General features: G+C 39.6%; 1 long non-coding RNA gene across 2 annotated transcripts; it reads left to right on the top strand.

Annotated features, from left to right (window-relative positions):
- Nucleotides 1-8856: 8856 nt before the first annotated feature.
- Nucleotides 8857-10101, top strand: LOC109610878. 2 transcript variants are annotated; one of them, XR_002193185.2, is made up of 4 exons: nt 8857-8939; nt 9103-9186; nt 9366-9409; nt 9508-10101. It is a non-coding gene; the product is annotated as an uncharacterized LOC109610878 (long non-coding RNA). The 2 variants fall into 2 exon arrangements; XR_002193184.2 differs by having other exon boundaries at nt 9366-10101.
- The last annotated feature ends 1600 nt before the right edge of the window (nt 10102-11701 follow it).

Consider the following 11701-nt stretch of genomic DNA (forward strand, 5'->3'; position numbering starts at 1 on the left):
TAAGTTAAGTAGCAATGCATGCGCACGGTAGTGCAGGCTAATTGTGAATAATACTTGATGATTCTTTATCGGCTGTATAATTCTATTGCAGTGACGCACCTCACATATAAATATTTATAAGCTGGACATACATTTAACTGCTATTAACTAACGAGGAAAAAACGCATAAATAACGGCAACATTGTAAGATACCGGTAAATTCCCTCGATATTCTCAACGTAATCATCTTTAATCGATTCTGAAAACTGCATCTTGCTTTTTCGCGAAGGCAATGCATTCGATCTATCGCGTGTGATTAAAACGACGAGTCGCAACCGGACACTTTTGCAAATATGTCGAACGTGGGTCCACATTATAGCGAGCTGAATAAAACGTGGCGGTTTTCGACGAAATCGAGCGGGAGCTCTCATAACGTGCGGCTCTATTGTTCGCCGACAGCTGTTTTGCATAGCCCACGCTTCAGATTGCACGAACGCGTGTTTTGTTTAACCGTAAAACGCCGTCGTTTCGTCACCAATATCCGGCGTTGAATTTCGCCTCCTGAATGCCGTACGATCAAAATGAAATCCTTTTTTTAATGAAAAGCAATGTTCACTTGCAAAATTCAAGTTAATCGTGATGAAAGCGCGTTTTATAGTAATAAACACTTCCGTATTTGCGAGGAGAAAAAAAATGATGACGAATGCTTCATTAACACGCATTTCAATATTTATGATGCAAGTAATACATTTTAAACAAGAACGATTACTATTACGATACCCCGTGTGTTATCAAATAGTTTAATATTTTGTACTTTCTAAACTGACTTCTAGATATGCGTAACATTGGTTGGTATATCGGCTTTCGATTTGCCGCCGGTAATTTTATACGAGGTGGATCGAACTGCGAAAATTGCGCTCGAATTACGGTCATGCCAATAATCCGAAGATGTGATGTGCAATTGAAAGTAAGAATTATGGACAGCATAGAACGGATTCTAAAATTATGGGAACACCTGCGGATGTAATCTTACATGAGAAACAGACATTATATAATTTAGTAATATTGATTAGAAAGAAAATATAGGAAATATCAAAATTAAATATTTGAATTTCTACATTGTCGAGTGTTCCCATGATTTTGGACTCCACTCTATGATGTCCACACTTTTTACTTTTCAATCGCGCATCGTATGCTCGGATTACTCACATGATCATAATTCGAGCGCGAATTTCAACGGTTCGATTCACCTCGCTTAAAATTACCGGCGGCAAATCGAAAACCGATATACCGAGCTGTCTTCCAGAAGAATCGTTATCTCCTTTCTCCACCGAAAATAAAATTTGAGTCCCATCGTCGCAGCTTCCTCTCTCATGGGATTAAGGACACCCTGTTCTTCTCGTATCCAAGTGGAACCTTGCGGGCATCAGGGCACGAACCGCGATTTCCTTTGGAGATCGGCGATAAATCAAGCTTAAAATTGCTTTCGCGCTATTCTCCGATTATATTCGTCTTCCCGAAAGTGCCGGCCCGTTTCATAACGGTCCTTATAACGCGCTCTTTTAATGTGGTATCCTTGGACACTCTAGTGGATTTGCCGACCATCCTTCCTCGGTGAAACCAGAGCATTGCGAAAAAGGATCGATTAACGTTCGTGATTTTATGCGGGTAGAATCGATCCTTCTATAAAGTTTAGCTCAATTTTCGAGCTTATCGTTTAACGTAATACCGTTACGTAACTCGATCTGCGGGAGATAGCCTTTTATTATTCGTTACAGAGTTTCTATCAGATGAGATTATTATTCATTTCTCGCATATGACACTAAATTTCGCCTGTGTGAAACGTCGAGTGCTCTATTAGTTACATTCCATTTTATTCGTGCTATTATCGCTCGCATTAAATAAGTTCGAGAGGTGGTAAATTTGGAATTCAGATTTTAATTGATACTAAATGTTCTATAATAATTATAATTTCTATTTGCTGTACTGTATTTTCCAAAAATTAAAATAGTTTCCTTTTAAGCCACATAGTTTTCGTTACATGACTTTGTTCCTTATATATATTATAATATGAACAATTTGAAATACATACAACTCGCCGAGATATACCTGTATACAGAGTTTGTGATTGATGATATCATGTACTTATATTAATCGCGCGGGTAACGCCATGGTGTTGAAAATGATGACAAGAAAACGACGTAGATGCCACGCGGCGCCCCATAGACGACAGCATGGATTTACGCGAGGATCACTCGCGAAAGTTTTTAATGAAAATTTGTAATCTCGGATTTTCCGGCGACTAGTACGAAGTTTTCGGGCCGTCGCGATGAAAATGTTAATCAAATGGTGTACGCAGTCGGGCACGAGACCGCTGAAGTGTCCAACCATGCGCGAGGGCCTCGTTTGCATTTAAATACCGGCCTGTCCAACATCCGACTTGCTTCATTAGATTCATCGTTACGCTACAATCGCGCTCTACGACAAAGACGTTAACGAACGTTCGTCTTGATATTAACGTTATTTGCCACGCGTTGTACACACGGTAAGCGTTTCCTCGCATTTTCTTGGTTGATGATTCAACGAACGAGTTCTCTGGATCGTAAATGTGCATCTCAAGAAACGTATCGTGCGAAACGCAACGCGAGCCACTTGCACGCGAGCGTAAACGGCTTTACGTAAGTGCAAGAGCGCGGATAATCTTATCTGCATAGCATATAAGTCGTAGGGGATCTGAGCTTTATCTCTCCTTTTTGCAGAGAATGTTATGGCATTCATAACAATGGAATATTAACTGCGTTGATTGCGCGCGATCATATATTCGCTATGAAAAGGAAACGCGTCGAGAAAGTGCGTTCTCTGTGCGTTTTATGCGCTCTTACGAAAGAGAACTTTATGAATATCCGCGAGCTGACTTTATAAATTCTCCGGATCTCTTTTCTTTCGTTTTTTTTTTAGCATAAGCGAAAGGAAAAAAGATTCGGATTTCGAACTCATTAAAAGGTAGATAAAGAGAGAGAGGTAAGCTGACGCGTCCCAATAGAGAATTTAATTTCGAGATCGTTATCCGGAGAAACGTAATCTAAACGCGGAAAAAAATCTCATTGTTCCGCGACAACGGCGTAACGTCAGTGGGGAACTTCCGTCGTGCCGTTCCGTTAATAAAGACGCCGCTATTATGTTATCGTTGCGTGTATCTTCTGACGTTGGAATCGTTCAGCACAATGAAACTCTTTGATGCGAGAACCGCGCGCACAGAAGCGTCGGTTAAATAATAACTCGCGTTTCCACCTTGGTTGAATAATACCAGCTATGTAGACTTTTCCCGGAAAGATTCTCTCAAACAGTAAAATTCATGATTTTATTTTTATTATGCTCTTTGGCCTATTTGGTGGAAAACATGGCATATTGGCGTAGAAGATGATGGTTCCGCGGCGGGAACTGCCCGGATGACCCCGGTTCATTTCAGCACGCGCCGACCACCGCATTTCATCCCCAAGAGTACGAGACACTACCCTGTCTTTTTATTCGTGATAGCGGAGTGAAGTAGGGATTTCTCGCGTGGCCCCCGTAATATTTTCCGGTCACGTCCGGGATATGCATGAGCTTTAAAAGTGGCGCCTTCGTGCTTACGGAATATTAAAGCCATTCATATTTACCCGGGGACTAGATACTGTAGGCACGTAATAACGCATTTCTTCTTGCGCTTTCGTCCGTGCCTCGTCGTCTCTTCCCTGGCGTTGCATCCCCCCCGAGTCGCACTCGTTAAAATTATCGTCTCGCGCCCCCGAGCATGTCGCTTTGAAAATATCGTTATCCTTCGCGAAAATCGCACGGAAAAAGTGCACTCGCGTAATTCATCTCACGGGAGTCCATTCCTCGTTTATTACGTTCGTTCGTGTTTCATTCATGTCTCATTCGTCAAAAGATCTTCGTATCTTTGCGGAGTTACATTCCATATTGGGTAATTGCACCCTTTCTTCTTGACACCCTGTATACGAAATCGATCGAGGGCGTGTGACTAATGTACCCGCTTCGCCTTATTTCTTGCTGTCACGGCGCGTTAGAGAGACTCGGACACTTTGAGTGCCTCTTTCAGTGCGGACTGGGTTTACACACGAACTCACTTTGGCAGCGTTCGCCATTTCCTCCTCGCTCTGTCTGACGATCGTAGGAGGTGCCCACGTGGCGAAATTATATCGATGGGACTATAGGTTCGCCAGGAGAGAGAAATGCGAGGTGAATGTAACACATGGCGAAATCGAGAAACTTGAATCGTTAACATGGTCATTCGGAGAATATCAGTTTTTTTATTCTCAACTTTGTCTCTCTTGCAGTACGATTTGTGACGCTATTGTCGGCCAATTAGCAAGAACAATCGGATTAATCGTGACAGTATAAAAATGCAACGTAACAATTTCCAATGACAGAGCCGATAGCCATTTTTCAATAAGCAAAAACGGAGCTTTATGAGATCATTTTGTTTGATACGAGCAAAAATTAATGGTAAATACATACAGTCGTCGGTGCGGCAACAATTTATATCTCTCCCCTTTTACATTTATTTATAGTATTTCTTAATAATTTTATGATAGCTATTAACTTTTTAAATGGCGATCCTTTATTTAGCGAGACATTAATCTACATTAATTCCGAGCGGAGTGTGATGAATGAGCAGGTGTATTCCCCGTAGTATCATTAGGTTATCGTACAAGGGTGTCTTCGTGTATGCAACCTTATAACGGAGAAAAGTGTGCCAGTATCATTAGTGGCGCATCTTCCATTAAACGCTACGATACGTACAGGGAACGGCCAAACAATGGAAGCCGAGAAAATAGAGGTATGACAACATTTTTATCTCTACACAATTTAAATTTATGAAATACAAAATAATTTTCGTCATTGCTTTGATCGTTCGCTCTTTGCAAGTTGCATCTGTAGGCAGGATGTTTGGCAAAAGACAGAGAGAGAGAGAGAGAGAAATAGAGAAGAAGGAATATACCGTTGAGCGTCATCGAAATTGAGAGTCGCCTTGCGGACTATTCAGATCGAACGAATGTACCATCCGTCGCGTAACTCGTCGCGAGTCGTCGAACGCAATTGGCGAAATGCATGCGAAATGTGTCCCGCGTAAACGTCCCTCGTAATTTACGGCTGGATATGGTGCTTCTGTGCGCGACGAGTCTGACAGAACGTACCACCGTTCCCGGGGTAAAAATGACAGGGGTGCGTTTTAAAAGTGGCATATTACCGCGTTGCTTCTATCCCTCATCGTTATCGAAACTGCCGGGCATTACAAAAAAAATTTGCACCGCGACCATGCATCGCAATATAAATTAAATGTCGTAAGATTTTACGAGGACCTAAATTTCTCGATGGCTGTGCTTCGGTTATCGCCAACCATCAAATGCTGACAGTGACTATCTCGCTAAACGACAGGCTGCGAAATATAAAGCGACAAATTTGTTTGCGCTTTCACATGACGTGAATGATTCGTAGTGCATAGTGTATTTCGATTAAAACATGGAGCCATTGAACAATATTTTTGCACGTATATTTGCAAGTTTTTTCGATGACAAACTCTCTCATGGCAATTACTAGAGTTTAGTAATTTATTGATTAACATTTTGCATGGCATTTTTACTCTTTTACTGATTTATAAGATGTTGCGTTAGCCTTCGCGCTAAAATTATAAGTGTTTTTCCGATATTCTTGACAGTTATATTATATGGTTATACCATATATGCCTGTAACATTATTTACTTGCCGATGACATTATTTATCAATAGAGAAACCGAGCGGAGAATCGATTATTGTGATCTAACATGCAGCGATCTTCGAAGATTTTTGGCACCTCTAAATCAAAACTAAAGTAACATTGAAACAGTTATGTTTCGAAGATCCGAGAAAACACATCAGATGTGAGTCGCTGGGTTTAGTTCGAGCTAGTGCAATTGTACATTTTAAATTGTATCAAAATTTAATAAAGACATTCTGACATGTATACCGGAACAACTGTGTTGGAAATAATTATGAGTAATAATAATGAGTTCATTTAAGGAATAATTAGAAAAGAGAGAAGCTTCCACAAAATATAGATCAAAACGCAAGATTAATTATACTTCGCTCCACTGTTCCATCATCTCACGTGATCACATGTCGCGCGGCAACGTTTACTACGTACTTCACTACATTCGGGGCGACATACGTACCGTATTATGCACTTTGTCGTCGACTTTTGTAACGTTTTATAACACGGTGAGTTTTGTATTTGAACTTATTAGAGCGTAAATTGCACGCACGCGAATCTCGTGAATCCGTTGCGGTATTTGGCGCACTGACTAATTAACATATTACAGAGATATGAGTATACGAATACGCCGTTCGCCCAACGTTATAACCTCCATTCTCGTTCAAATTTTTTCACATCTCTTTAAGTAACAAATGTACTCCGTTTCATTGTTTCAACGCGCTACATTCTTATGAATGTAAAAAAAGGCACATGGAAAAAATAAATAAAAATGTGATATTTTTGAGAATTAAATGTACTTATTAAAATATACAAATATCGCGTCGCGAATATTGTGTTGTGCATGTGTGAAGTCAATCAATAAAGAACATATGACAAAGAAAGAGTGAGAAAAAAGCGGTCAAGTTTGATGGACGACTACGATGACGACAGCAATGAACTTTGTTGACTTTCATCGCGAGTGAAATACCGATGTATTTATTTTAGCGCGCTCGTTTCGGCGTCGTTATCAATTCCACTCGCGTCGCCGAGCTTTATGCTCACCAAAATCATTTATATTTGCATCATATTAAATTGTGCGTTTTTGGCGGACAACAATCTGTCTTCTTGCCGACTGTGCTATGGAAGAAAGTGTTACTAACCTATAAAAGATAGACACAAGTTTATAAAAGCCCGCATTGACTTGCGTATTCATCATTGCAAGTTTGCATACACGAAGAGTCAAATGAGCAACCGTAAACATATACTTTTATAATAATTGCTCGTATAAATTACGTGTCGACGCGATGTACCTATAACTATTGGGTTGGCCAAAAAGTAATTGCGTTTTTTTACAATAGATGGACATACATGCTTGAAATGTAACTAACTTCATTCTAAACCGCAAATTCATTATGTAGGTTAACAACTCACAGTTCAAGCTTGTTTTACAAAAAGAAAGTACACGATTTCGTTAACAATTGTTTGTTTGCCGTCGATTTCAAAATGGAAAATCAAAAAGAACATTTTCGTCATATTTCGTTTTATTACTTCCGAAAAGGGAAAAACGCTGTGCAAGCTCATAAAAAGTTATGTCATGTATATGGCGAAGATGCTTTAAAACTGCGGCAGTGTCAAAATTGGTTTACTAAATTTCGATCTCGAGATTTTAATGTGAAAGATGCACCACGCTCAGGAAGGCCAATCGAAATTGATGATGACAAAATAAGGCACTGATCGATTCCAATCGGCGTTTAACGACCCGAGAGATTGCTGAGAATCTTAACATATCGAAATCGAGTGTTGAAAACCATTTAAAACGACTTGGATACATTAGTAAGCTCGATATTTGGGTAGCACATGAGCTCAAAGAAATTCATCTCACTAAGCGTATTGACATCTGCGATTCTCTTTTGAAACGTGAGGAAAATGATCGATTTTTGAAACGCATGATAACAGGCGACGAAAAATGGATCGTCTACAACAACGTCAAACGAAAAAGATCGTGATGAACCTGTTCAAAGCACTTGAAAAGCAGATTTTCACCAAAAAAAGATTATGCTGTCAGTCTGGTGGGACTTTAAAGGTATTGTGTATTTTGAGCTGCTTGCAAGGAATCAAACCATTAATTCAGACGTATACTGTCGTCAACTGGATAAATTAAATGATGCCATCAAACAGAAACGTCGAGAATTGGTGAATCGCAAAGGTGTTGTGTTTCACCATGATAACGCTAGACCACGTACAAGTTTGGTCACTCGTGAAAAATTGTTGCAGCTTGGATGGGATGTGTTACCATGATGTTACCACATCCACCATATTCGCCAGACCTGGCACCATCAGATTACCATTTGTTTCGTTCTTTGCAAAACGCCTTGAATGGTAAAACCTTTACTGCTGATGAGGATATCAAATCGTTGTTGGAATTGTTTTTTGCTGAAAAAGATAAGAACTTTTTTGAGCGCGGAATCATGAAGTTGCCTGAAAAATGGCAAAAGAAAATCAAACAAAATGGACAATATATTGTTTAATAAAGTTTTTGTTTCCCATGAAAAATTCGCCTTTTATTTATATAAAAAAAAAACGCAATTACTTTTTGGCCAACCCAATATTTATCAAAGTATAATTCTCGCTATGAAATCTCGTAAGATTACGACAATCTTTAGTTGTCGCGTTAAAAAGGATAAAATTAAATTAATACGTGATCTCTACTGTCCCGCGCGATCACGTGATCACGTGACCGCGGCAACTTCACTCCGTTTCGCGCGCCTTACGTGTCGCACTACGCACTTGTCGTCAGTCAATTTTTACAACGTTTTATGACGCGCTGAGGATTGTTTTAACTATTAGAGCTGAAATTGCATGCGCACGAATCTCATGAACACTTTGTGACATTTAGCATGCCGATTGCATTAGATATTATACAGATATCAGATCGCGAATATGCGATCGTGTTCCTAACTAGTAATGGCAGAAGCTTTGATGAGCTTTCGTGGAAGCGATCGTACGTATATACGTAGTATCGCGTATTACGCGCGCATACGGGCGTAAGAAATTGTACAATTATATTAATCTAACAATTGTAATAGAAATATTTCTAGATCCGTGTAATCAGCTCGCGCATGATCGTTCCATGTTTTAGCGCTTTGCGAAGCCGTCGCATCGGGAGTGATCAATGAAGGACTGGGAAGAGGAGGAGGCTCAGGAAGGGCGATGTCAGAGCAATCGTGAGGTAATTGGTAGATTTATTTAACAAAAAGTCGAATTTCCACGTTTTATTATTCACGAATGAGATAAATATAATTCTTTTATAAAAATTTGACTTGCATCATCAATTAATCACAAGTGTGTTTTAATTGCAATAATAAAAGTTGGAATAATCACTTCTGTTCCAGATTGAACGGATCTTACGGTCTCTGTGACAGAGATCACACCGGCACCGGAGGATCCGGTTCGGGCCAAGCAGGATCGGCTTGAAGGTAAATTCGTAAACTCTATTTCATATTTTTATACTTTTTTGCGGTCTTGAAATCCAAAATACATATATTGGTTAAATTAATTCAAATCACACCGCAAGGATTTAATGCTTGATATATTTATTAATGCATGTCTGAAATTTAATCAGCTTTTCATCATTTTTATTTTTTATTTATTTCAGAAATGAGTAGCAGAATGTAACCGATCCTGAATCGCGGCTGGTCGGTGAGTGATAAAGAAAAATATTTTTTATATAATAGTCGATATTTTAGTAATAATCAATGCGATTTACTTAGTAGACATAAATATTTTAACATTTGTAGAATATAATAATACTCTTGAGGCATGATTTGATGCATGATCCTGAGACTGATTTTCAACGACAATTATATGTCGCGAAATTTATACGTACTTGTATTTCGCTTGTATTCTATTCTTCGCTAACGGATCCGGTCGTTGACAGAGGAGATGAGGGCTTATTAATTTTCGTCTGGTGAAGTGAAGGATTGTCGTGTAACAGAAGGCGCTCCTCGCGAGTTTCGAAGAACGGCATTGTTTCAGCGCTGCGGCGGTGAATGAGGCGTGAATAATTAATTAGATCAATAACAATCTAATGGGGAGTGCTCGGCTATTACGTTCGTCGTGCAACGTCGCCGAGACTGGGTACCTCGCAACGCGCTCTACGGCTTAATTCATGTTCGTTGACGGTGTGGCGGCGGTGCCGCCAGATAATAAGAATAATGTCCCGTGATTATAGACCAGCCCTCGTGGTATCGCTTTGTTGCCGTCTTATCAGCGGGGTATGAAAACTCTTGGTCGTTCCTTCTAGCGGTAACTTATCATAATCGCGCGGCCTTCGTATGCAAAGGCACCCTGGCTTTTTGCGCGAAAAATTCGCGCAGGTAACTTTATGACAATGACGGGGCGGACGGGAGATGCACGTCGTCACGCTTAATCCCTGTGCGAGAAAGAGAGAGAATGAAAGGGCGAGAAAGAAGGAGGAAGAGAACGAAGTAGATTAATATTTATTTCATATTCTGGACGATAATAACTTCCTGGGAGCAATTGTATGCGCGCATGCCTCAAGAGTGTTATATTATAATTCTATTATAACGGCATTATTACGTGAGTACTATATGAATCCTATAAGTTGTGTAATTAGGCTGCGTAACTTTTTAAAATTTCCCTTGTATCCGTACCAGTTACTTTCGGTAACAATTAACGTCGATTATTCTCTTTTGTCATTAATTAACATTTTCTTTCACGATTCATCTTCGAAAATATAAGAATTTAAAGAAACCTGATGAAGCTTTATTCCCTTTTGTTTTTATCATCTTGAAAATGTAATTTTCATTATATAAAGCTAATATTGTTGCCGGGAAAAAGATAATCTCGCGTTCGCTGCAAGCGTCGTAAGTAGGAAAATACATTGCGATTTTGGATGCGCTCGAGGGAAGATGCCCGAGAAATAATTTGCGCGAGCTACATTATCATCATCCGACTGTAAAATTCCGCGTTGGTGAAGTCGGCGCGTTTTTTCGACGCGGCTGTGTGAAGGCTCCTAGTCTCTTTTTTTTATCACACGAACCCTTTTAATTGCGTTTTTATCGTAACGCTGTGCACGGTGCGCTGCCTTAGTCGTAATGCATTATTTTCTCGTCAGACACCGACAGTTTCTCATACATGTACTTCCGCGTCTAAATTGCAACTATGACACGTATTTCTCGCGTGTGTCGAGTCTGTAAAGGGAATCGTCGTACACCACCGTATTTTATACATTATAGCGATTTAACGTACAATACACGCGGCTGACAGTCGGATGAACTGAGCAGCTTTCATGTTTCGCGATTATTTTCGCCATTGTAAATATTCAAATGCGCCAGCTGAAAGATACGTTATTATATGTATTTAGATCGACTATACATTTCCAGAGAGAAAATGTGTGTATTAATAGTCACATGAAATTCTAGTCATACGTCAATAATTATATATAATAATTCGTATTATTATACAATACGTATGCTAATAATTTCATGTAAATTACTGTTACGTAAACAACGATTTCAATCACTTTATTAGAGACAACATTCAAATAGTATTTGGAAAAAGCAGAAAGAAGAGATTTGTTTCTCATTTAAGAGAAAATAGCGATTTTAGCAATTTTTTAATACATTTTGCATGATATTCTTTCTTCTTCTTCTCTTTCTCTCACTGAACTCACTGCGTGTTTAACCACGGTTATAAGTCGGATTACCGCAGTTGTCAATGCGAAATTTTCACGTTTTTGACACAATTTTCACGAGGACATCTCTCACCAGATCCCTCAACGGGGAAGGTTTTTGCGGTAGGAAATATAGTACGACCTGCAACCGCAATCGTGAGAAGTTGGAATTTCCTTAATGACGCACTTCTTGAAACTTGTTGTGCGCGAGCGTGCAAAGGGAGACAATAAAAATAGAGGGAAATCGCGGGAGAAATCTAACTCGACTGGGGGGAAGTTATGCTTTATTACGTTTC

The sequence above is a fragment of the Ooceraea biroi genome, chromosome 1 (genome assembly GCF_003672135.1).
Source record: "Ooceraea biroi isolate clonal line C1 chromosome 1, Obir_v5.4, whole genome shotgun sequence".
NCBI lineage: Eukaryota > Metazoa > Arthropoda > Insecta > Hymenoptera > Formicidae > Ooceraea > Ooceraea biroi.